This window comes from Myotis lucifugus, unplaced genomic scaffold (assembly GCF_000147115.1).
Source record: "Myotis lucifugus unplaced genomic scaffold, Myoluc2.0 scaffold_44, whole genome shotgun sequence".
Lineage (NCBI taxonomy): Eukaryota > Metazoa > Chordata > Mammalia > Chiroptera > Vespertilionidae > Myotis > Myotis lucifugus.
Window position 1 is genome coordinate 2,565,981 of NW_005871092.1, and position 25,737 is coordinate 2,591,717.

The window sequence follows — 25,737 nt, forward strand, 5'->3', positions numbered from 1 at the left end:
AGAGTTTAGATTAGGCCCTAACTGGTTTGGTTCAGTGGGTAGAGCATCAGCCTGCGGACTGAAGGGTCCCAAGTTCGATCCGGTCAAGGGCATGTACCTTGGTTGCGGGCACATCCCCAGTAGGGGGTGTGCAGGAGGTAGCTGATCAGTGTTTCTCTCTCATCGATGTTTCTAACTCTCTGGCCCTCTCTCTTCCTCTCTGTGGAAATCAATAAAAAATAAAAGAGTTTAGATTAGGAAAATGCTTTGGTTTTGTGAGAAAGGATTTAACACTGCTTCTAGCTTCCTTTGCTCTTTTATCCATGAAATTCATCCATATTGTTGCATGTAACAATAATTTTTCTCATTATTGTGTGTAATCCATTTTATGATTGGTGGGCATTCAGATTGTCTCCAGTTTTAAAGTATTAAACACAATTCTGCCATGAACATTTTTTTTTGGTGTTCATATGTATACATTCCTATTAGGTGTATTCTGGGAGAGAAGTGACTGGATTATAGGGCATGTGTGTGTTTAGCTTTCATAGATAATGTCAAACAGTTTTCCAAAGTATTTGTACTAATTGACACAAGACTTGTAGTATTTAAGAATTCTAGATGTTTCACATCCTTGCCAATACTTGGGTATTAAGTTTTTTATTTTTGTTTTCATTTCAGCCATATGGGTGTGTAGATAGCAGTATCTCAATGTGGTTTTCACTTGTATTTCCCTGATGCCTGATGATGATGGGCACTTCATGTATCTATTGGTTGTTTGGATGTTCTCTTTTATAACGTGCCTGTTCAGATCTTTTACTGATAGGCAAAATTAGGTTGTCTTTTCTTATTATTATCTTTACAGTACCTTTTTTATTTCTCTGACTGAGATTTAAGGAAGAAATACATTTTCATGCTTCGAAAAAGCTAGATACTGCTTCTGATTTTCGGTACTCTTTTTTTTTTTTATTGTTGAAAGTATTATATATGTTCGCTCCCCTCCGCCCTCCCTACCCCCGCATTGACTCCTTCCAGTCCACCCCTACCCCAGGCCTTCACCACTTATTTTATATTCTGTGTGTCGATATTCTATTAGCTGAAGTTCTGGGGAGCAAGGGAAGAAGGTGCCAAATTCTACTCTGTTGTTCCTACTGACTTTTGTTTAATGTGGTTTGTTTACTCATGTGCTTTGTAATTCTGAATTTTGAACTTGGCAGCATTTATTTGTGGGAATCCTTAGGCAGCCTGTTTGGGAGTACCTTTATGCGGACAGGATTTATGTTTCCTTTTTGCCAACTGTCTGGGGGGTGCTACTGACCTAAGACTACTTTGTGTTATTACTCTCTAGACTTGGAGTTTGCTGGACCATGCTGGTGTGTAAATTCAAATTCTAAATTCTTGGGAGGGTCAACCTGTTGGTACAGATTCTCAGGGGAGACTTTCCTTTTCCACTCAGCATTTTTGAAAAGACATATACTAGTAATGTTTTTTGGTTTGTTTGTTCTGTTGTGTGTGTGTGTGTGTGTGTGTGTGTGTGTGTGTGTTGGTGGACAATTTTTTTCGTGTGTGTGTGTGTCTACCTTTTTACTGAGGATATTACCTTTCCAGACTCTGACTGTATGTGTTGGGGCTCTATAACAGCTCCCTATCTTATAGAAAGAACTTGCTTTCTATATTCCCCTATAATTGGTGAAAACCTGGCTTCTAATTTAGCAATTTTTTTCTTCACAACATTGAGCTCATCATTTTCAGAAGTTTTAAGCTGTTTATATTCTCTGTGATGCAATTAAATGTCTAGGGTGTTTTCTTTCTTTTTTTTTCAAAATTACTCAAATAAGAGTATTCTTGGGTATCTTTTAATAATGATACAATCTATATAATGACTTTATATTGAGGTTTGCATGTTTAGATTCCTCTTTTGAGTTAGAGCTATACATTTTGTTTTTAAACTGGTAAGTCAGAATCCTAGTGCTTTAGCTGGTTTCTCTGTTCTGACTTCTAAAAACACCAGGTCTAGATGTATTAGTGCTTACTGGTTTATCAGGTACATCTTGATTTTTGTGTCATGGCAAAAGCCAACACTTGTTGAATATACAGTGTCCTTTTTCCAGTTCTGTAGGAAGGTACTAATGAATGCTTGGAGGAATGAACAGATTTGATTAATGTAATATAAATCATCTGCAAAAAGCTTGAAATATTTTTTCTCCTGCTTCACTTCTGAGGGTGTAACAAAGGTAGTACATAACTGTTAAACTTGAAATTTAAGAAAGTAATTTGCTTCTGGCAGAAGCCCTCTCCAAAATCCTTTCTGTAATTTTTAGCCACATGATTGAAAAATATAGCATTCAGTGTATTATCTTATTGTTTCTCATTTTCAGTTTTGTTTTGGTTTTTTACTTTTTTTTTTTGAACTATCTTTATTTTTTTTGACCATGAAAAAATACATTTAATTATGTTAATTCTTAATTTAATGAGATACAAAGACTATCATTTAGAGTGGAAATAGTACAGATTTATTACTAGTCCAGTGATTCTTTTTTTAATAAATCTTTATTCAGATTATTACAGTTGTTCCTCCCCACCCCCCCCGCATAGCTCCACTCCACCCGGTTTCCACCCCACCCCATGCCCTTACCACCCCACCACTGTCCTTGTCCATAGGGTGTAAGATTTTTGTTCAATCTCTTCCCGCACCCCCTACACCCGCTTCCCCTCGAGAATTGTCAGTCCACTCCCTTTCTATGCCCGTGATTCTATTATATTCACCAGTTTATTCTGTTCATCAGATTTTTTATTCACTTGATTTTTAGATTCACTTGTTGATAGATATGTATTTGTTGTCACTTTGTTGTTCATAATTTTTATCTTTACCTTTTTCTTCTTCCTCTTCTTGAAGAATACCCTTCAGCATCTATAATAATAAAAGCATAATATGCTAATTAGACTGGACAGCCGAATGACCTTCTGGAGGTCATTCTGGACCAAGCCACTGTGGCGGGGGCTGAGGCAGAGGTGGTTAGGAGTGATCAGGCAGGCAGGTGAGAAATTAGGGGCCATCAGGCAGGCAGCTGAGTGGTTAGGGGTGATCAGGCAGGCAGGCAGAAAGGTTAGGGGCAATCAGGCAGGTAGGCAGGTGAGCGGTTAGGAGCCAGCATCCCGGATTTCGAGAGGGTGCAGGCCGGGCTGAAGGACACCCTCCTTCCCCCCCCCCCCCCCACGAATTTCGTGCATCGGGCCTCTAGTTTCATATAATACTGGTTTGGTGGTGATGAACTCCTTTAGCTTTTTCTTATCTGTGAAGCTCTTTATCTACCTTCAATTCTAAACAATAGCTTTGCTGGGTAGAGTAATCTTGGTTGTAGGTTCTTGTTATTCATCACTTTGAATATTTCTTGCCACTCCCTTCTGGCCTGCATAGTTTCTGTTGAGAAATCAGCTGACAGTCGTATGTGTACTCCCTTGTAGGTAACTGTTTCTCTCTTGCTTCTTTTAAGATACTCTCTTTATCTTTTGCCCTTGGCATTTTAATTATGATGTGTCTTGGTGTGGTCCTCTTTGGATTCCTCTTTTTGGGGGTTCTCTGCGCTTCCTGGACTTGTAAGTCTATTTTTTTCACCAGGTAGGGGAAGTTTTCTGTCATAATTTCTTCAAATAGGTTTTCAATATCTTGTTCTCTCTCTTCTCTGGCACCCCTATAATTCGGATGTTGGTACGCTTGAAGTTGCCCCAGAGGCTCCTTACACGATCTTCATATTTTTGGATTCTTTTTTCTTTTCCAGTTGGGTGTTTTTTGCTTCTTTGTATTTCAAATCTTTGACTTGATTCTTGGGATCCTCTAGTCTGCTGTTGGATCTCCATATATTATTCTTTATTTCAGTCAGTGTATGCTTAATTTCTGATTGGTCCTTTTTCATATCCTTGAGGGTTTCACTAAATTTCTCGGAGGTTTCTAGAAGATTCTTGAGTAACCTTATAACTGGTTTTGAACGCTATATCCAGTAGTTTGCTTTCCTCCATTTATTTTATTTGTGACATGTTTCTTCGTCTCCGCATTTTGGCTGCTTCCCTATGTTGATAGAGTGGCCTTGTGTGCTAGGTGTCCTACAGGGCCCAGTGGCTCAGCCTCCCCAATTACCTGAGGTGGACACTCTTGGTGCACCCCTTTGTGGGCTGTGTGCACAGTCTTGTTGTAGTTAAGCCTTGATTGCTGTTGGTATCACTGGGAGGAATTGACCTCCAGGCCAATTGGCTGTGAGGACCAACTGTGTGTACAATGGGAGAACTGCTGTGCTGGAGACACCCTTATGGAGCAGGACTTGCTTCAGTGGGGCTTAGGTGCTCACTGAGTCTGCTCCTTGAGTGTGTCGCTATGGATGTGAAGAGTTGTAATCTGGTATGGTCTCACACTGACCAGTGGGTGCACTGGCTCTTGGATCTCCAAGGAGGTGCAAAGTCAGCCACTGCCTGAGGCCACCCAGCAGGAGCTACAAAGAGATCTGCAGATTCCTCCTCTTTGTTTGGGGTTTGGAAGTGCCCAAATGAGGCGCAGCTGTGAAGCAATGCAGGCTGCTGCTGCTGGGCCTTAGGACTTCTTTTGGAAGCTTTGGAGCTCTCTGATCCAGCTGCAGTTTGTTAGGTTTTAGGTTGTAAAAGGACAGGCCATTCATATACAAAAGTTGCTGTACACAGCCTGGGTGGGGTTGATAATTGGGTGGGGCGAGGTCTCAGGGAATCACCAGGGCAGAGCAAACAGCAATGGCTGCCAGTCAGCCCTGCCCCAGAGAGGTCCCTGGATCTCTGTGTCCTGCAGCCCCGTGCAGGAACAATGATCGCTGCGAGCACCTCTGAGAGAAAGCTGTCCTCATGTTCTGGCCTGATGCCAGACAGTCCAGTTTCTCTGTGTATGAGTCTGCATCCCCAGAGTCTCACCCGGAACTGGAGTTCAGAGCAATCAGGAGCTTGTATCTCCCTCCTGATTGAAAAAAACAACAGCGCACCCAGTTGCCAGCCCGTTTTGAGTGCGCCTCCGAACCTCAGCACCTCCATACCTCCTACCAGTCTCAGTGTGCTTTTTTCTTTCCTTCTAGTTGTAGATCTTCCACTCAGCCAGCTTTCCCATGGTTCTGGATGATATTTGTTTTGTTTTGTCTTTTAGTTGTAGTTTTGATGTAGTTGTGAGAGGCAGCAAGTACAGGTGTTTACCTATGCCGCCATTTTGGTTCATCTCCCTTGGTTTTTAACTTAATAGTAACTCCAAAGGCATGAGCTTGGGCCTTCTTTCTCTCTTTCCACTCCCATTTTATTTAAAACATTAATCATTTATTATATTGGACCAGCAGGAATCAATTTAAAGAGGTTAAGAGCTGTTTTATATTAATGGCTTGGCAACTTGGAAATAGCCCACTGGAGTCAAGTCCTGCTTATCTTGGAGTTTTAAAAACTTAGCCATTGAGGATTGTTTCTGTAAGCTGCCAAATTGAAAGTTTGAGTGAAGAAAAGCTTTACACTGACCCACATACCCCCAAATTCTTGTTAGTATGCTTTATAAGAATCTTGTTTGGAGGATGGCAGAATCCACAGGATAAAGAGCTTTTCATGACAATCAATAAATAATGCTGCTCTGGGTTTACATGGAATTTATAGTGTTTTTCCTTTAATTTCTCAATTTTTCATTTTCATATATGGTATTTACTTTCCTTTTTTTGTTTTAATATTTTTAAGTGATAACCCTTTATTAATTCCTAACTTTTTCTATATTAGAAAAACCAACCCTTCTTTTTCCTTCTCCCATTTGTAGGATTGCACAACCTTTCAGTTAAACAAAACCAAAATTGTTCACTTGCTCACAGTTTCCACCCCCTTGAAATAAGCCACATAGCTCCTTTTGGGTGTGCCCTGCCTCAGAATGCTGTCACAGTTACTTGATCCTCCTTATCTCAAGCCACTCTGAGTTTCTTAAATTGTCTCTTCATCTCCTTTCTTAGCTCCTCCTTTTCTCTCTTCCTCCCAGTTTTTGTCCTGCTCTAGTCACCTCCCTTCTCAGAGACTCAAGAGCAGTTCTCCTGAATTGTTTTTTTGTTTTCTGAGGAAGGGACTTACACACTGTCCAATGATAAATGGTTCATTGAGGAATTCCTACATGAGGATTAACCCCTTCAGACTGAACATTTTGCAAAGGTCCTTCCTTCCTTCCTCCCTTCCTTTCTCAGAGATTAGGTATTATAGGTGTGAATTCATGAATATAAAGTACAGATGACCCTTGCTTTGTGTAATTATGTGCTCTAAAAAGTTGGCTGTATCCTATATTAAATAGGAGAGATTACTATTTAAAAGAACTTGGCAAGGAATCTTTAGAGTAAAGAATTCACAATATAAATAATACTACTTAATTTGTTTTAGAAGATATTTTCATTCAGGTTGTTATATAGGGTGTGTTGCAAATGATGGTGTTTATAATATTCTCTATAAAAGAGAATTTGTTATATATGTGTGCTTGGATGTGAAAATATCCTATATAATAAAAGAGAAACATGTAAATTGACCATCCCTCTGCTACACTCACCAGCCAATCAGGAGTGAGTATGCAAATTAACACAACAAAGATGGCGGGTTAATTTGCATACACAGGCGCTGGGCAGAGAGCAGAGTGGGAGAGCCGGCAGCTTGGGGGGACATGGCTCCCTTGGTCGCTCCCCCCAAGCCACTGGGTGGAGAGCAGAGCTGGAGAGCCGGAGGCTTGGGGGGGACGTGGCTCCCTTGGTCGCTCCCAGCAGCATGGGGAGCAACAGGAATTCTGGGAATAGTAGTTCTGATGGCAGCCCCAGGACCAGAAGCGGAAGCCCAGAGCACTGGGAGCACCAGGAATGCTGGGAATCGTAGTTTTGGTGGCAGATGGCTCTCCTAGACACTAAAGCAGTGGTTCTCAACCTTCCTAATGCCGTGACCCTTTAATACAGTTTCTCATGTTGTGGTGACCCCCAATTTCATTGTTAAAAATTGAACATAATTAAAGCATAGTGATTAATCACAAATCAATATGTAATTATATATGTGTTTTCCGATGGTCTTAGGCGACCCCTGTGAAAGGGTCGTTTGACCCCCGAAGGGGTTGCGACCCACAGGTTGAGACCGCTGCACTAGAGCAAGGTGAGCCTGGAGCAAGTTACTGTTGTGGTGGGGGATGGAGGGAAAGCAAAGGTGAGAGACATAAGTAAAATCAGAGTGTCTAGGAAAAATTAAAGGGAAGATATCACTTCCAGGAAATCTCCACCAATGAAGCAAAGAAAAAAAAAGCCTCTATTATTTTGTGAGCAACAAACCAAACTGGGTTGGGGGTCTCAGACAATTCACTCATGTGATTGCAAAGACAAACAGAAACTCCCGGATTGGAGAGGGCTCATCTGAGGGCTCCCAGATTGGAGAGGGTGCAGGTCAGGCTGAGGGACCCCCACATCCCCCAGTGCACGAATGTCGTGCACCGGGCCTCTAGTATCTTAAATGTTAGCCTATGGCATTTTCACTCCAGTAGTAGCTTGATAAAATAGGTTATCTGTTCTTAGCGATTTAATATGGCATACTTTTCACCTTTCATGAGGTTAGCCCAGTTTTCCAATCCACAAAAGTAATTTTTCTATATGTGTCAACATCTTTCTGGGCCAGTAACCTTCAGAATTTAGGTGTCTTACAAACACAGTGCTTGGTGATTAGTTTTATTTTTTTTTCTTTCCAGCCCCTTTCATTAAATCTACCATGCTCAGACTTTTAAGGATTTGAGCACATAGGGTATGGTACTGGTGTTCCAGATTGACATGTCATTGTTTTTTAACCTTGGTATTAACCTAGAACATTCTTATACTACTTCCATGATGATGTGGTGGCAGATAACAGTTTGAATGGCTTCAAGATAATTGGTCTTAATTATTTCTAAGTCACTGGTTAGTGCAGTGTAAACAAGCATTGTTCTAAAAAAGGGGGGGATATAAATAGCTTTCGAGTTTCTTTTCTTAGCATACAAGTAAAAAATTAGGGTGAAAGCAAAAGCGCATGACACTAAACTACATGGTTTGCTAGTCATTGTCGGGTTCCTATAGTTTAAATTATATAAACCACTGTAAGCTGTTAACTAGTAACAATTTCTATTTCCCTTTTGCATTAGTTGCAATGTGTGATTCTTTCATTTAAAGTAAAGCCATGTGTCAAAGTACCAGTTTATTAAGAAGTATGTTGTCTTTGCATATCTTTCTGCAAGGCTTGTACATACCATCCTCTCCCCCAAATATCAAACTCCAATTGTAACTTCCCCCAAACCATTCAAATTGGCTCCTTTCTCTGAGTCTGCAGTATATCTGTTATAACACAGGAACACAGTGTGTACTTATAATTGTTTAAGAAGCTGTCTCCTCCCCCAACTTACTAAGTTGCTATTAGCTTAGGATCAGGGATAATGTCTCATTTATTTTTTGCATTCTCCACTATACTACGCCCTGAATTGCAGCACATAATAGGTGTTGAATGAATTGTTGCTAAAAGGAAAAATGAATTTAAGCAGAAAGTAGAAAAATTTGTTGATGAATTGATTTACCAACTAAGATTTAAAAAGAAAATTTTAAAATCTAAAATCAGAGTAGATTAAAATCAGTACAGCCATAGATTTGACACAGAGCAAGTTAATCTCCAACTTTAGTAATACTTGGGACAGAGTGATGCAGTAAACTAAACTGCCCCTAAAATGCAAAGAAGAGACTTGTTTATAGGCCAGTTCTGTTTTTATGTTTGATTTTGTTTTATTTTTTAAAAATATATATTTTTATTGATTTCAGAGAGGAAGGGAGAGAGATAGAAATATCAATGATGAAAGAGAGTCATTGATCGGCCACCTACTGCACGCCCCTACTGGGGGATCGAGCCTGCAACCAGAGCATGTGCCCTTGACTGGAATTGAACCCTGCAGGGTGACACTCGAACTCATTTTTTTGGTTGATTTTTCTTTGTTAAATGGCATTTAAATATATAAAATAAATATCAAAAATATAAGTCTTTGTTTTACTATGGTTGCAAATATCAAAAAATGGCTATATGTGACACGGCACCAGAGTTAAGTTAGGGTTTTTCAAAATGCTGACACGCCGAGCTCAAAAGGTTCGCCATCACTGGCTACAGCTTGAGTTAAGACAGGTCCTTTGTGTGGAAGAGCACCTGGAAGCAGCTTGGGTAGACCCACAAGTTGGGTGGGGTGGGTCTCAGGGAATACCAGGGTGGGGCTAACAGTTTAGCAAGGTGGATGGAGACTCAGATATGGCACCCGCCTCTGGCTCTGATGGGGGGAGGGCTCTACAAGGGAACAGTGGCTTCTGCCAGCACTTCTCTCTGGGAAAAAGCTGCCCCTCTAGCGCTCACCCTGAAGCCAGTTTTTTGAGCTCAGAGTTTTCCCTGGCTTTTTTGAGCTCAGAGTTTTCCAGTAAGTCCATGTGTGGGGCCTTTAAGAGAACTGCCTGGGACTCCAGAAGCCCTTTGTGTCTCAGCCACAATCCCTGCTGGTTTTCACAGCCAGAGTTATGAAGACTTCTCTTCCTGGCAGTGGAACCCTAGGCTGGTGGGGCTGGTTTGGGGCTGGGATTCCTTGCTCCTCAGAGGAGACTGCCAAAGCCGAGATATCCCTCCTGATTTTAATATGCCACACGTGGATGTGGGACCAGCTGGTTTCATGTCTTTGCCTCTTTTACCAGGCTCCATGTGGCTTCTTCTTTATATCTTTAGTTGTAGGACTTCTGTTCAGCTAGATTTCAGGTGTTCTGAAAGATAGTGGTTTTGTAGTTAATTGTTAAATTCCAAAGTGATTGTGGGAGGATTCAAGTACCACATTTACCTATGCCGCCTTCTTGACTGGACAAGATTGCAAAAGTAATATATTTTAACAAAATATTTCATGTGTCATGAATGTTTTCATATGCTGTGTATTCATGTTACATTTTATTTTTACTTGCTTTCTGTTCTATTTTTGGACTTTTCCTCAAAGTAGAAATTGTGAATCCAGGTTTTTTTTAAGAGTAGATATATATTACTCTTCACTGTTTATTGTTGTTTTTGTTTTGTTTTGTTTTCATGTAGTCTTTATCTTCCTCTAAGAGTGGTAAATAAAACAGGTTGTTTTTGGACGCATTATGCCATGGTAGGGTCAAAGCCACATATTGGTGTGGTGTTTTTTTTAATTTCAAGTTTGGCAACCTTCAGATACAATACAAGCTCACTAGTTTAGTTAATTTTTGTTTTAGATGGGGATTATGCCTGATCTTCAGACCTAATGATTTACTGAATTTTGACCTCAGCTTTCTTAGGTTTAACTTGCCAATCATTGTAGGTTATGTTTTTGTACTTTCTTTTTTTATCCAGAAGAAAACCTATTTGACCACTAAGCATATTACATTTATCTGTAACCTTACAGGCTTTTCTGTAATTGCTTCTTTTTAAATCCTGGATTACCTCTTTTAACAAATAACCACCTATCAGATATTAACTAGGCAAAGGACAGTATTCATTTATCAACCATAATATTTTTTGAAGTTCCCCTGTATGAGGTCCTGAGGGGCCCTGTCCTCTAGTTGCTCATAGCACATGAGAGAGCTGTCCCAGAACAGACAATTGTGAGTCAATGTGTCATGAGTGCTGTTTGTTGGAGTTAAGTCAGAGGGCTGTGGGATTTGAGGCTTTAAACTTCAAGGTGGAGGCTTTCCTTCACAAATCCATCTTTGCAAGGGAGGCAAAACCAGGGTTTTCCTAAATGGGAAATTACAGAATGTGGCCAGAGATGCCCGCAGACCGGAGTTGTGTTTCACCAGTTTGGCGAGGCTCTCGTTTTTCTTTAGCACTCCTAAGCTTCAAGGGCCGTCTCTGACTAAGGTTTTATAACTCCAGATTAGCAGACTGTTCCATGAAGATTACTCCTACATAGAACTCACATACCTCTTATCACCTCAGCTATGGTTTGATTTTGGTCCAGGCTTTTTTTTTTTTACCCTTGAGAGTTGCTCCCTCAGCTGCATCTCTTGTACTGTTTGGTGGCCCCACAACTATCTGCATTTTCTTTACCCCAGACCCCCTCCACACTGTAAAATTAGCTTATTATGAAAATCACTTCTGATAAAAAGTCACTTCTCTACTTTTTATCTCTATTGTTACTAGTGTGACCTATTTCCTTAAACTTTTTGAATCTCAGCATTCTCATCTATGAAAGGAGCCTAATAGTACTACCTGATTGAGTTGCTGTGGGTGGTACATGGGATAACTGTATAAAACACACAGCAGTCTGCCTTATTCCAGCGGCACTTCACCTGCTTAGCAGCAGTCATTTCTCTGAGAACACAGATGTTTGCACACAGTTGGCTTTTAATCTTTTTTTAATTTCATGCCTTTTAATACGCTCTATGATCATCTCCCTGACCCCTGTTTTTCTGGCACTTTGCTTTCCTTTCTGGTGAATGTTCAGCCATAGGGTTTTTTGCTACTTTGTCTTTCTATTTAATATATACATATATATTGATTTCAGAGAGGAAGGGAGAGGGGGAAGAGATACATAAACATCAATGATGAGAGAGAATCATTGATTGGCTGCCTCTTTCATGCCCCCCATTGGGGATTGCTCTGCAACCGGGACATGTGCATGCATAGGAATCCAACCGTGACCTCCTGGTTCATAAGTCAATGCTCAGCCACTGAGCCATGCCGGCCGGGCAACTTTGATTGTAACTGAATACCCATTACCCAGGTATATCCATTCCGCAGACATGGATGGTTTCAGGATGCTAGGCATTGGATACAGAGGTACTCCCATTCAAGTAGGGGAAACCCCTGGAAACAGCCAGCTGGTATGAGTTGTTCTGGAATGCTGTTGTTTAAAGCATTGTGGAGACACGGATGAAGGAGCTTTAAATTTGTACAGAGTAGATCAGCAAAGTAGGTTAGATTATTAACTGAGCCTTGAACTTTCACTTGGTGGAAAAAGGAAGATCTTGCTAGGCAACGGGAGCTGTTTATAAAAAGACAGATGAAGATACAAATTTATAAGGTATAAGTAGTTCTTCAAAGTGAAAAGTCTGTTTTCCTCCTCTCCCACCCCTGTTCTGTCATAATAGGAAGGCAAAGGGAAAATAAGTAGCCCTTTTATTAGATGTAAAAACTTCTTATCTCAGTATTGAATAAAGAGTTCTGCTTTATTTGCTTTTGCTATTTTCTTTGCATGTACAAAATGAGTAAGGATAGCACAGAAGCTTAGAAGCAGTATGTGAATGTACTTATTCTTGAACTGCCTCATACTGTCAGTTTTTCCTCCACTTTTCTTTCCTTTGATCACTCTCTATATGACAGGCACTTTGCAGTGATTATCTCTTTAATCACACAGCTTTATGAGTTAAGATTTTCCTTTTTTTTTCCATATGAGAACACTGAAAGTAAAAGGCATTTTAAAAACCAACCCCCCACCCCCCAGAAAAAAATTTGTTTAAGATGCATACCCTGTGAGTGGGAGAGCTCTTCCTCAGAGCCAGCATTATCTCCAAAACTTTAGTTCTTTTTATCCTAAAATGAAGTGCAGAGCTGCTGCCTAAGAGCCTTAGACTAGGCTCAGCCAGTAAGTTACTGACCAGTTGGATGACTAGTACAGGCAGCCAAGCTTTCTAAACTGTATTTTGTTTTTTTAACCTAAGAAGTGGAGTAGTTGGAGCAGGTGAGACTATACTTCCTTTTCTTTTTTAAAATATATTTTTATTGATTTCAGAGAGGAAGGGAGAAGGAGAGATATAGAAACATCAATGATGAGTGAGAATCATTGATCAGCTAAGGCTATACTTCTTTTAATGTGTTTTTCCCCCCTTAGGCTCCTTTATCTATTTTGTTCATGTCTGATAATTTTGTGCAACCTTATAAGTTATGTGATATAGTGAGAATGTTCTAATGTATAGGTTGTAAAAACACGACTGTTTGGAGTTGTTTTAAATCCAAATAGTGATTGCCTCTGGGGAAGTGAGAGAGGGAGTTGCTTGGGAAAAGGCATGAGGGAACTTTCTGGGGTGAAGGTGATGTTCTATATCTTGATAGGAGCTTGGGTTATACAAGTGTACACTTACATTTCTGCACTTCGTTGTGTGTAAATTTTACATGGAAAGAAAAAAACCATAAACAAATATTGAACTCTAGGTAATGATATGCATGCTGAAGCATTTGGGGGGAAGAATACTGGTGTCTGTAATTTACATTATAATTCACTAAAAATAAGATGGATTAATAGATGAATAGAGGGATGGATAGATGAAGAGATATGTGATAAAATAAATATAGTACAGTGTGGATAATATACTATACTTATTTTATATACAGTATTAATGGTAGAATCCAGGTAGTGCTTATATGGTTCTCAGTGTAAGATCATTTCAAATTTTCTGTACATTTGAAAATTTTAAGTACATATATAAAATTAAAATTATAATAAATTGTTGGGGAGAAAATCACTTTTCAAATGAATCAGTAATTTCATATCAACATCCTTCCCCCCCGCCCCCCTTAAAGGGTCTTTTAATGCTACCCCAGGCTCTAGTTAGACTATCCTGAGTTTAAGTGACCTAAATTAAACAGTTCAGAGAGATCTTTTCTTTCCTTAGCCAACCTGCCGGTTGGGAGCTTCCTTCCTTTAGACCAGTGGTTCTCAACCTTCCTAATGCCACAACCCTTTAATACAGTTCCTCATGTTGTGGTGACCCCCAACCATAAAATTATTTTCGTTGCTACTTCATAACTGTAATTTTGCTACTGTTATGAATCGTAATGTAAATATCTGATATGCAGGATGTATTTTCATTGTTACAAATTGAACATAATTAAAGCATATTGATTAATTACAAAAACAATACCTAATTATATATGTGTTTTCCGATGGTTTTAGGCGACCCCTGTGAAAGGGTCATTCCACCCCCAAAGGGGTCGCGACCCACAGGTTGAGAACCGCTGCTTTAGACATTTCAAGCTAGTCTGAATATCTCTCAGAGTTGAAGCTTGTCAAGCAAAACTCATCCCAGTGTCTGTTTGAGTCACTGATAGTTATATTTGTAGAAGTTAGTGTCACCATCAGCCAAAGATTAAACTTTTCCTCTGCTCCCCCTCCCACCCCTGATGTACCCTTGATCAAATGATATTAAGGAAATAGCCCCTTTTTTGTTTTGTGCTTTGTTTTTAGTCTGTCACGTGTTTGAGATGCCTTGTATTTCTTTAACAAGTCACCCTTGGTGCGTTCACAGCACTTTAGTTGCAGACAACTTCTCATTGAGCTGGTTTGAGTTCTGGCACTTGAGAGCATCTTCATTCTGAAGCTTATGGAATGTCGCTCTTGTATTTGGAGCAAACAGTTTACCTTTTCTTCATTGGTTAAGCCCAGCCCCTAGTGGTGTCCCAGATGAGTCTCATCCAACTTGTATTTGAGAATGTAAGACCATTAGGAGTGCATGAATTCTTGTGTGGTAAAAGGGGAAAGCAGTGAATTATGTTAGAACAATGAATTCAATTATGGGGATACTTAGTTGTATATAAAAAATTAGTAAGATAGCTAAAATATGTTTTGAATTATTTTGTTCTAAAAATATCATTTTCTCTAATTTTCATAACAATAATTATTCACAAGTTATTTTACACACTGAAAACAAGTTACAGTATTAAAATATTGTATGTTTTTATAAGATTTAAATGAAATAAATATTTGAAAAAAATGGAGTTGGAGGGCAGAAAGAGAGGGGAGTAGAATACTTCTTGAGTTGCACTTGAGCCATACTATTATTTATGTTAAACCTCTAGCACTCAGTAATGGAGTATTTTTATAAAATCTGCAAAACTGATGGGGAGTGGGAAGGAGAAATTTGATTGCTTGAGAGTTTTCCTAAAAGATTGGATCTATAAATTTACATGAATTCCTGAAACAGGCAGGTGTATGTGAGTGCCAAATAATATTAGAACTAACCAAGAAAAACTTGCTTTTCTGCATGACTGTGGTGAAAGCATTGGTTCTCAACAACTTTCACGTTTATAAGGATTTTTTAAAGGGACTAACTACACATTGGGCAAGCAACTATGTAGTCCAAAAAGTATTGGCTGGATTTAACCTACTGGGGGCATGTGGATTCCTGAGAATGTCACACATTGTCTAAGCCAATAAATCGGTGTCTATTCTTGATACTAAATCTGATGTCACTGGCAGATTTTCCTCTTTATTAGAAGGGTGATATTCAGAAGGGCAAATATTTTTTCATGTATTTTGCTGTTTCTGTGATTGGGTTTTTTCTTTTTTTTTCTTTTTTAAGCTATGAAATATTACTGGCAAGTCCCAAGAAAACTAGATCTGGATTTCATTTTGTCTCTTCAACTCTGTGTGATCTTGTGCACATTCCTGACATGTTACAAACAGCCTGTGTCTCTGAATGTGCAGTATCAGTTTTCAGTGGTGAAAGCCCCAAAAGGAAACAGACTGATTCTTCCATGCACAAACAGCTGGGCAGTTGTGGATGGAATTAATTGCTGATATATATTGGCTGTGTTTTTCTTCTCTTGTCATTTCCTTTGCAGCTGCGAAAGTGAAGTTTGACTTGAAAACAGACATTTCCAGCAGTGCAAATCCAAAAAGTATCAAGATGGGATTCTTCAGATATAATATCTAACTCTGCTACCTTGGAGTTATTCAGTTTTGGGGAAAGCAAACAGATGATTTATAATTACATATTATGGTTGAAAAATAATTAAATCAAGCACTTGAACTATGGAAAGATTATTTTGGAATGGGTTGATTTATCTTATGGTAAGAGTGACCTCATAATTCAACAAAAGGCTAGATCAGTCATCACCCCCTCCCTAGGATCCTGAAAAACGATTTTTTAGACATCTCTCAAAATATCGAAATGGTCAATACTTCAGACTGATTTATTGTTTCAATGTGAGGGAGTAGCTGTTGATGAAGGTAATATATCATTAAAAATAACATTTTCCTCTTTTTCCCCCCAATCCTTTTCTATTGTTTGTTTTAAATCCTATGTAAATTATTATATAACTTATTTTTCACATGCTTGGGTATTTCACTGAGAAACATTTTTTATTTCATGAGTTATAAGAGTTTAGTTAAAAGTAATAGTTGGTTGTGTTTCTGAATGTGCATATTCAAAAAGTAGTATTGAGTAAAATCACTTTTTTAAATTTAAATTCTTTATTGTTTAAAGTATTACATGAGTCTCCTTTTCCCCCATTGTAAAATCACTTTTAATAATCAGATCTTTGGTGATAGTTTCAATAACTGATAAATTATTTTAGACACCATTAAAGATTTTTAGATATATATGTATGCATACTACTGAGTATCTTATTTGGAACTAAATAAATAAAATTTTAAATCAAAACTCATGAAATTATTTTTTAAAGTTGGTAATTACAAACTTTTTCAAAGTATAGTATGCATATTAGTGATTTTCATCAAAATAATTTGTGTTCGTTTCAGTATTCTGCCAAAGGAAGCCCATAAATCAAATCCCTTATTTTTTAAGGCAGTACTTACTAGTTGATAAGAAAATGCTTTTATTGTTTCCGATTGCCAGGAGACCTAGAGCATTGGTAGAGAAGCGTAGGTAATGCTTATGTTCATGTTCAAATCCCCTGTTTTTGCCACATGGGCCAAAGTAAAGTTCTAGAGTGAGCAATGTTACTGACACCTTGAGATATGTTGAAGCTGCTGTTGCTAAACTTAGAAGTTGGCATGGTTGGACTTCCTTTGTAGTAGTTCACTCACTTCCACCTAACATTCTATTTTGTTAGTTAAGCTTTGTGATATACCATGCATTTTATCTTTACTTTCTTCAAAAAAAAAAAAAAGAAATTAGTCTGTATTTCATTTCATGGCAGGAAAACTGATCTACAAACATGAACTTTCCCCATGTTTCTTTAAGGAGGATTAACCAGTTAATTTGGACTCTGAGGCCCTGAAAAATGTTATGGCAATATTAACGTGCAGTTTGCTCTCACTGTAGTCTGCCTGGGTGTGTTGTTTCCCCCAGAGTGGGCTCCACCCTTGCTCTAACCGCAGCGAGTGTGGATATCTCGCTGTTTAAAACAAAGTTCATTTTTAGGGCAGCATTGCATCAGAATTGCCACACAAAACCAGCTTAAGAAATGCACAGCAGCTTCCATTTTTTTTGTAAGTAATGGATTGTCTATTGTAATAGTGATCATGCACAGCTTAGAGGGAAGCATAGATAAGATAGATGGTTAATTTTGTGCCAGCTGCTAGTAACATGCAATATGCTTCTTGGGGAGAAGCCTGTGGCTTTATCACTCAACTAAATTTTTTCCTATTCACTGTCGGCTCTGTTTTTCTTAAGTGATTTACTGAATTGTGTTTAATTGTTTTGGGGATGACTGACTATTTAAACTAAGGAAAATACTGGAATAGTGTTTTACAGTGAATTTATTGGAGTATTAATAGCATAATCTGGCAGTACTATATTTCGAGTCATCATGGCATGAACTTTGTGTGTAAGAGGGGCTCATTGAATTTTTAAAAAGGCAGCATCTAAAGAGCCTTTATTTCGGTTATAATGACGCTTTGTCCTGTTGCTGTTGGGTATTTTTCAGAAGAGTTGGGGAAGGCTACAGCCCAAAGTTCTGTTCCATGTCTTATCTGTGCTTCTGTGTTCTTTCTAGAGTTTGTGACATGAACGGTAAGTTAAACTATAGGAGAACTATTGTTATTTAATGAGGTTCATGTTCAGCAGTTTTTTCTTTGCAAATGGGGTCTGACTTGCTCCTCTACACACACATTAGGGTTCTGTTTCTAGCTGGTTTTTAAATGCCTGTGAAGTGTTTAATTATGCACTGACCAAAGTGGGCTGGTTGAGAGAGAGGATGTGCTTGGTGATGTCTAAACTGACTGTTTTCTTCCTCTCCTCTCGTGCATGTTCATTGTGTACCTTGTGGGGTAGACACACCCATTCCGTCCAAGCAAGTTGAACCACTTGCCCCAGATAAAATCAGAGCTGAATGTTGAAATTGGTAGATTTCAGCAAAGCTTGCAGGGGTGACATTGTGTCATCCTTTTTGGACTTGGACTTCTTAACATTTCCTTGCTTCAGTTTCCTCTTTGTAACTTGGTAGTAATTGTGTTTAGCAATTTTTTAACGTCATTAGGGGCCCAGTGCATGAATTTGTGCGCCTTGAAAGGAACTGTGGGCCGGGAGGCTGCAGTGGGCACAGCAGCAGGTCTCGGCCCATCCTCCGCACCCCCGCCCCGCCCCTTCCTCTGTGGCCCCCAGTCCCCTGTCTGCCAGAAGCCCCGCTCCCGCCACTGCTCCCACATACTGACAGTGCGGGCGCCAGCAGCGGGTGGGAGTGGGGCCGGTGATATCAGCAGGTGCGAGCAGTGGCTGCTGCCCAGATCGCCCCTCAGGAGCAGGGGGAGATGGAGAAGCCCTCGGGGGTGTTGGGGGCCGGCAGCCACCACTTGCACCCCCTGATGGCGCCGAGTGATCGGGACTGGCACTAGGCGCTGGCAGCAGGTGCAAGTGGGGCCGGCACTGGCAGCAGGTGTGAGCACTTGGCGGGACCGTGGCGCACAGGAGCAAAGAATTTTTAGAAACCACTAGACAGTGACAGTGACAGTGACCGGCACCCCGCTTGGTTTGGCGCCGCTCACCTTCACTATCCCGCCGCGGCCATCACCCACCATGTTCAGTGCTCTGCTGCCTGCTGCCGATGCCTGCCATGTTCCGCGCGAGCCCCCTGGTGGTCAGTGCCCGTCATTGCGACCGGTTCGGTTGTTCCACCGTTCAGTCTATTTGCATATTAGGGCCATAGATAGATGGATTAGGATTTGAGAATAAAGTAAAATCATTGTATCATAGAAAAAAAGCGCTAGCCTGGGAATCAACAGGCTATTTCTTTGGACACTAGTTTCTTCACCTGTAATATTAGGGATTTGGGTTAGCTCTCTAAGATCTTTTCCAGCTTAGGATCCTAATATTCTTTGTAAAGACATACCTATTCCAGAACTACTTAAAGGATTATATTAGAATTGATAAGAAATGTTTAGATACTAACCCAGAATCATTCTTATAAATGACATGAAAACCAAAGATTTGCTTTAAATAATGTATGTACTAGTATATCAGAAATTTCGGAAATTTGCTTTTTAATATCTGAGCAGTAGAATTAGCTATATAAATAATCTCAACAAGAAAATAATTTTCAAGTTGATACTAGGTAAACCTCTTATCACAAGTGTTGTGTAGAATTTCATTAATCATTGCCTGTACTCAGTGTAGTTATTAGTTATGTCACCTTGGGTAAGTGGCTTTAAAACTTGCTTTCAATATGTTTTGTATCATGACCCAATACATACACCACATACCCACACTTAATCTCTGGAATAAATTTTTCTTACAGCTCAGAAAACACGGCTATTTTCTGTTCTATTTCATTTTTAAAAAATGTTGGTTTCCATCCTCTGAGCTAGATAATTTCTACTGTCCATTTGAACTCTGGAGAATACAGTTAGTTACTCTTACACTTTTAAAGTTGCTCCGGAGTAAAGCTTGCCAACCAGTTTGCTGTTAAACATTGAAATTAGAAGGTTTTCTAAATAGATCTTATTTGTAACTTTTGAAGAAAGTCGATTAATATCCTCAATAATACTCCTATTTTTCTTTTAATAATTATGTAATTATGAAAAATGGAGTGAATTTTTTTTTACCACTTCCTATGGAGCTGCTCCCAAACCCCCTTCTTTTTACTCCAGTATGCTATGCAAATTTTACCTAAGCCAGCCCGGCTACCTCATTCTTTTTAATGGCTCTATAGTACTTCAGTATATGGCTGGATATACTGTAATTTATTTATTCATACACCTTTTGATAGATATCTGGATTATATTCAAGTTTTTCCCTTTCTCCCCAGTCAGATATATTTATGCCATTAGTCTTCTACTTCCATTTTGGGACAGAATCCAGAACCCAGGTGCTATAGGACAGGGGTGATAGTATTGTGTGGAAGTAGGGAACCCCTCATCAACTTCTCCTGTAGTTAGAATACCAAAGGTAGGCCCCTGCTGTCCCAGCCATTCACACATAGGTAAGCACTGCTCTAGGGGTCATTTTCCGGCAGATTAATGAGATGATGTTGGGTTCAGAGTTCAGTAACTTGAGTGTGAGATTATAGGTAGATTACCTATAAGCTCACCTACAACTTCCTTGTTCCTCAGTTTTACCATCTATAAAATGAGATGTTGGAATAGACGAGTTCTAATGACCCTTCCAACTGTAATATTTACCCAGTATTTTTGTTGGAATATTGATTTAAGCTATATAACCTAAATTATATGAAGTTTTTATTATTTAATTGAAAACATCTTTTGTATATATTGTGTGGTCTGTAATTTATTTGACCTGCCGTATGGCCTAAGCTATTTGAAAGTTTAAGGATGTAAAAAGGGAAGTTGAATATTATACTATATTTTACATAAACTCTCCTTTGTAAAATGTCGATTTCCAAAGCACAAAACCCATTCCAGAAGTAAAAGCAAATCCTTTTATCAAACTTGAATACTTGAGAAGAAGATTTCGAGTGAGGTGATGTTTGTTTTTAAAACGGATCCTTGTAATTTTCAATGAATCTAACCATTCAAAGTTAATCCTAAGGGCTTAGAAACTTGGCTTCAGCCCCCTTGTTTAAATTGTTTTCACATTCTAGCCCTCTAATCCATCTCTTTGTTTCCCTGAATGCTAAAATTGATATTGCTTGACATAGCTAACATTTTCTGATTTGGTCCTGAGGAAGCAGCCTTAGAGGTGAACTGTACACTATCATCCTGCCAGCAAAGTTATCAAGTTACACAGCAAAGTTATAAAGTCACTGAAGCAGGAATCTTTGCTGTCTCACACGTGGGCTGTTTAGCACTGCCTGTTTCACAATTTTATTCTTGTAATTCTGTCAAATGACACCTGTCCTGAAAGCAAAATGGTATAAGAACTTCAGCATTTGATTTGTGTAATTACAACAGGAAGATAAAAAGACATTTTCTTGGCCTGGAGTGTGTATTTGTGTGCTGGTTACCCTAGCTTCTTGGCAGAAGGCTTAACATACTTTGAATATGTATACTTCTCTAAAACTTGAGATATTATTTATTATCCAAGTAATGTTAGATAATTATACTACTGGTGTTCCATGTTAATTTTTATATCAATTGTTTGACATATGGTTCAGTTTATCAAAATGTATTGAGGACTTTGTAGGACCCAAGCACTGCATTAAATGATGGGACCGACTGGGTGGCAGAGACAATCTCACTGAAGTCTACTAAGTGACAACTGTTCCTATTTCTTTCATTGTTGAACTTTTCTAATGTCCACTGGTAAGTGGAAGGGACAGAGCAAGTTCTTCAAATTTCAGTCTATGAAAATAGATGAAAATGAAGCATATTTGCAATATTTAAAAGGGGGTTTTCGTGTCTTCCAAGGGCACTCACTGTCAGTTACTGTGCAGGCACATTGTTCTGTGTGTGTGTCTACATTAGTGAATCATTTTCTCACTAATCAAATTCTAAATGGAATAAGGTCGTGATACTTGGACTCATTGAGCCTCAATTTTAGCCTACTAAACTGTATCTGAGTTATAAAAACCTGTTGCATTCATCATGCCTCAGATAGTCTAATGACTTAAACAATTGCTTGTATGAAATTAACCTTGAAAATGGTCACACTATGTCTTGATGACACATCCTAATACCTTCTTTGTCAAGTTACCCCATCCATTGTGGTATTTATGTCTGAGGAAATTCACTATAGTCAGAAATATACAGGATACTGCTGTCTGTCTACAGGATGTTGAACAAACCCTAAAACATTTTAAATCATTTTAGAAAAACAGTCCTTAGCAAAACTAGTCAAATAGCTTGTAGTTTGAGCTGAAGCAGAAAACCATTTTAAACAAGAGAGAGAGAAGAAAACCTTTCATCATTACTCTGGTCTGTTATGCAATCCCAGAAGGGACTGACGTTTCTCCTTTGGAGCCCACCCAGCCTTTGGCTAGGGCCCTGTGACACACAGTGGGAATTCACTTCCTATCAGGAAACGCTGTTTTTCAATGTATTATCTTGTTGAGACAACCACAGTGAACAATAGGCTATTAATGTATTAGAACAACAAGTGTCATAACTAAGCCAATATTTGCTTTGTTTTGAGTGTTGCACGTTAAAAAAACACACACATACAAAAAAACCATTGGCTGGGCTTCAGAATATATTTGTGCTCTTGACCATCAGTGACTGCTGAACATAAAAGCAATGACAGTTAAAAAGAACAAAAAAGAAAAATTGTTTTAATAATGATAATGAACTTCTGCAAGTTTACGCTCTTCTTGTCCACAGAGAGACAATCATAAATTTAATAATCTCAAATATATCTTTCAAGTATGGGAAATGTCCATTTAAAAGTCTGTTTTGAGTTTTGGAGGCCACAGCAAGAAATGGCATAAAGAAAAAAAGCCTCCACCTCAAGTTTTCTTATGAAATATCAAACCCTCTTAATAGATATATAGCATTCAGTTTTGGATATTTATATTAAAAATAATTTTATAATACTGCTTATTTGGGAACTGACAGCTTTTTAAAAGCCGTTACTTTTCATATTGATTAGGAAGAAGAAAACTCCATTTAAGAGGTAGCCAGTTAATATCAAGTCACTATAATTATGTTAAAAGGAGTACAATAAAATTTCTGAGCTGGAAGCTAAACCTAGAGGTCGTCGGTCAAACCACCTCACTTTGTATATGAATAACTTCAGACCTTATGTGTTCATTGAAATCTTTACTATCTTAATCCAAAATTCTGTTTATTAGCATTTCTCAACAGCTCTTGGAAATCTCACATTATCTTTTTTTTTAATATATTTTTATTTTGGAGAGAGAGAGAGAGAGAGAGAGAGAGAGAGAGAGAGAGAGAGAGAGAAACATCAATGATGAAAGGGAATCATCAATTGGCATCATCAATTGGCAGCACTGGGTATCAAGCCCACAACCCAGGGCATATGCCCCGACCAGGAATCGAACTGTGATCTCCAGGTGCATAGATCGACGCTCAACCAATGAGCCACACCAGCTGTGCAGTCTTTTTTGGCAGTTGTTGTAAAATGCTTTTACTGCCAGTTATCTTTCCATGTGGTCATGTTTTAGTTCTCTCTTTGATTAAACTGGAAAGCCCTTAAGGGTAGGACCTAGACCTGTGCCTTATATTTCTTTATACCCTTTACTAAATATTTAGTGTTTGCTGATTGGTTGAATCAGTAGTTTTTTTTTGGCCGGTGGGGGGGGGGGGGGGGGGTTAAGATGACATTTTTGTGGCATTATTTGTACCTGGTCTCAAAACATTGCAGTAACTATAGATTTTTTTAAAAAATGCTCATTTTATACCTTTATACTTTCTTGTGATTACTTTCCAGTCAGTTTAAGACATTTTAGATGCAGATTGCAATATACTCAACTATCTTGGATGTGTGGTAATTCTGATCAAACCATGATTTGCCCAGTTTTCAAGGGTTGCTCTAGGTTCTCCGCCCTAGTTTAATCTAAGACAAGTAGAGAGTGTGATATTATGAATCAGTCCTACTCACCTCACTTTGTTTAGTAAATCCTTATTGAATAACTTTAATTGGAAGTGAAGAGAGGAAAAAGATGTTGCAGGGGCAGACAGATATACTCAAATAATTTAAAAGCAACATACACTATGACAAAGTGCTTTGGGAATATCAAGGGGAAACAGGCTAATTTTGGTGGGGGAGATTGGGGAAACCATAATGGAAGGACTTGGCTTTTAAATTAAGACCTCCAATGTGGGTTAACATTTGGATGGGTGAAGATTAGAGAAGAAAACAGGTTAAGTGTGTGAGAAACAAGGTGAACAAAGCTTTAGTCAGGGAAATAGCTTTTGTTTGGAAGAGGCATCATTTTCCTAAGTCTATAGGAGATAGACTTGAAGCCTTCTTCATCCTATTTTGAGAGCCCCCCCCCCCCCAGGCTTGATTCCCAAGTATTTTCTTTTAGGATGGGACTCTAGAATACTTTTTCTTTTCCCTTGAGGGAAGAACTAAGAGAATGATATTGTGGTAAATTACAGTAGGTAGCTTTGTGCTTCTCAGTTGTAACCATGAACCTCAAGGGTTTAAGTATCCATACTATATTTTAGATGTTTGAAATAAACTTTCCACCACTTTACAACTCTGTGAAACCCTTCCCTAACAATAGAGATCAAGAGTAGACACAAAATATTTACCAAACTCTGGAGAGCTGCTTAAGTTGCTAAGCTCCATGAAGATTGCTTTTATTTGACAATAAAGTACTTGATGTGGGCTTTAAGTCCAGCTAAATGAGCACTATAGAACTAAGCTGTAAGTCTAGTCTTTGTGGGCCTCAGAAAAACAAGAGTCCTACTGCAAGCCTGAGTTTAAAATATAGCAAGGAGTTTTAAGTGGTCCCTTCAGGCATGTGTGAGTGGGCACAAAAAGCTGAGTTATATAGTTTACTCTCTCTAGTGAATTACCACAAAAGTTTGAAAGAGAAGCATTCCCGTTATTTAAAAATGGTATAAATGGTCCTAAATTCTTATGAAAACACTTTTTAAAAAATATAATGAACAACATAAACTGGAACAAAAATAGAGTCAGAGACATTGAAGCATCGAACAGACCGTCCAACCTCAGAGGGAAGGCAGGGGAGGGGGGTAAGAGATCAACCAAAGGACTTGTATGCATGCATATAAGCATAACCCATGGACACAGACATTAGGGGGGTGAGGGCATGTGCTAGGGCAGTGGTCGGCAAACCGGCTCGCTAGCCACATGCGGCTCTTTGGCCCCTTGAGTGTGGCTCTTCCACAAAATACCGACTTCTGCGCATGGGCCATGAAGTTTCAATTGCACTGTACATGCGCACCTGCACGTGGTATTTTGTGGAAGAGCCACACTCAAGGGGCCACAGAGCCGCATGTGGCTCGCCAGCTGCAGTTTGCCGACCACTGTAGGGGGTGGGAACGGCCAGGGAGAGGTCAATGGGGGGAAAAGGAGACATATGTAATACTTTAAACAAATAAAGAATTGAAATAAAAAAATAAAATAAAAATCTGTTAACCTTGAATGCATACCTACAAACCCCTTAAAATCAAGAAATTGGAGCTTGAGTCTTTAAGTGCTTTTCTTTCTCATAAAAGTTAACATTTTATATAATGTGCTGAGCTTCTTAAATTAGTTTACTGCCAAAACTTTTAGTTAAAGGACTTTTTAAATGAAGTGTATGTTTTAAATCTTTTTTTTACAATGACAGATCATATGATCTATATATCACATGCTACTCTAGATCATGCAAAATGCCCCGAGTAAGATAAATTGAGGGACTTAAGTAAGTCACATTTTCTTTTGGGACCTGTTTCTTCATTTGGAGAAAAGAAAGTATAGGACTGGATGTAATAATATCTTATATCCTATTACTCTCTAACAACTTTAAATTCTAAAGGTGCTATTTCTCTTTTGGTTCTAATTAGGCAATATTAGGGAAGGCAGTATTTATTTCTAAAGAAATGACTTTTGATTCTGCATAGGTGTTATCCATCCACATTGTTATGCTGGTAAAATGCCTCCTAAAATAGATATTATTGGGATGGAAATTCCATTGGAACAATGGTGTGTATTAGTTTTCTAGGGCTATCATAGC

General features: G+C 38.9%; 1 protein-coding gene across 5 annotated transcripts in view; it reads left to right on the plus strand.

Moving 5' to 3' along the window:
* The window catches only part of ADD3 (adducin 3), a 119,287-nt gene that overhangs the window by 52,960 nt on the left and 40,590 nt on the right, over nucleotides 1–25,737 (plus strand). The window contains exon 1 of one of the 5 annotated variants that reach the window (XM_023753350.1): nucleotides 15,943–15,961. The exons of the other annotated variants lie outside the window; for them this stretch is intronic. The gene's annotated coding sequence lies outside the window, so the exon portion shown is untranslated. Of the gene's footprint in view, nucleotides 1–15,942; nucleotides 15,962–25,737 lie in introns of those variants that run through there. 5 annotated transcript variants of the gene reach the window in all.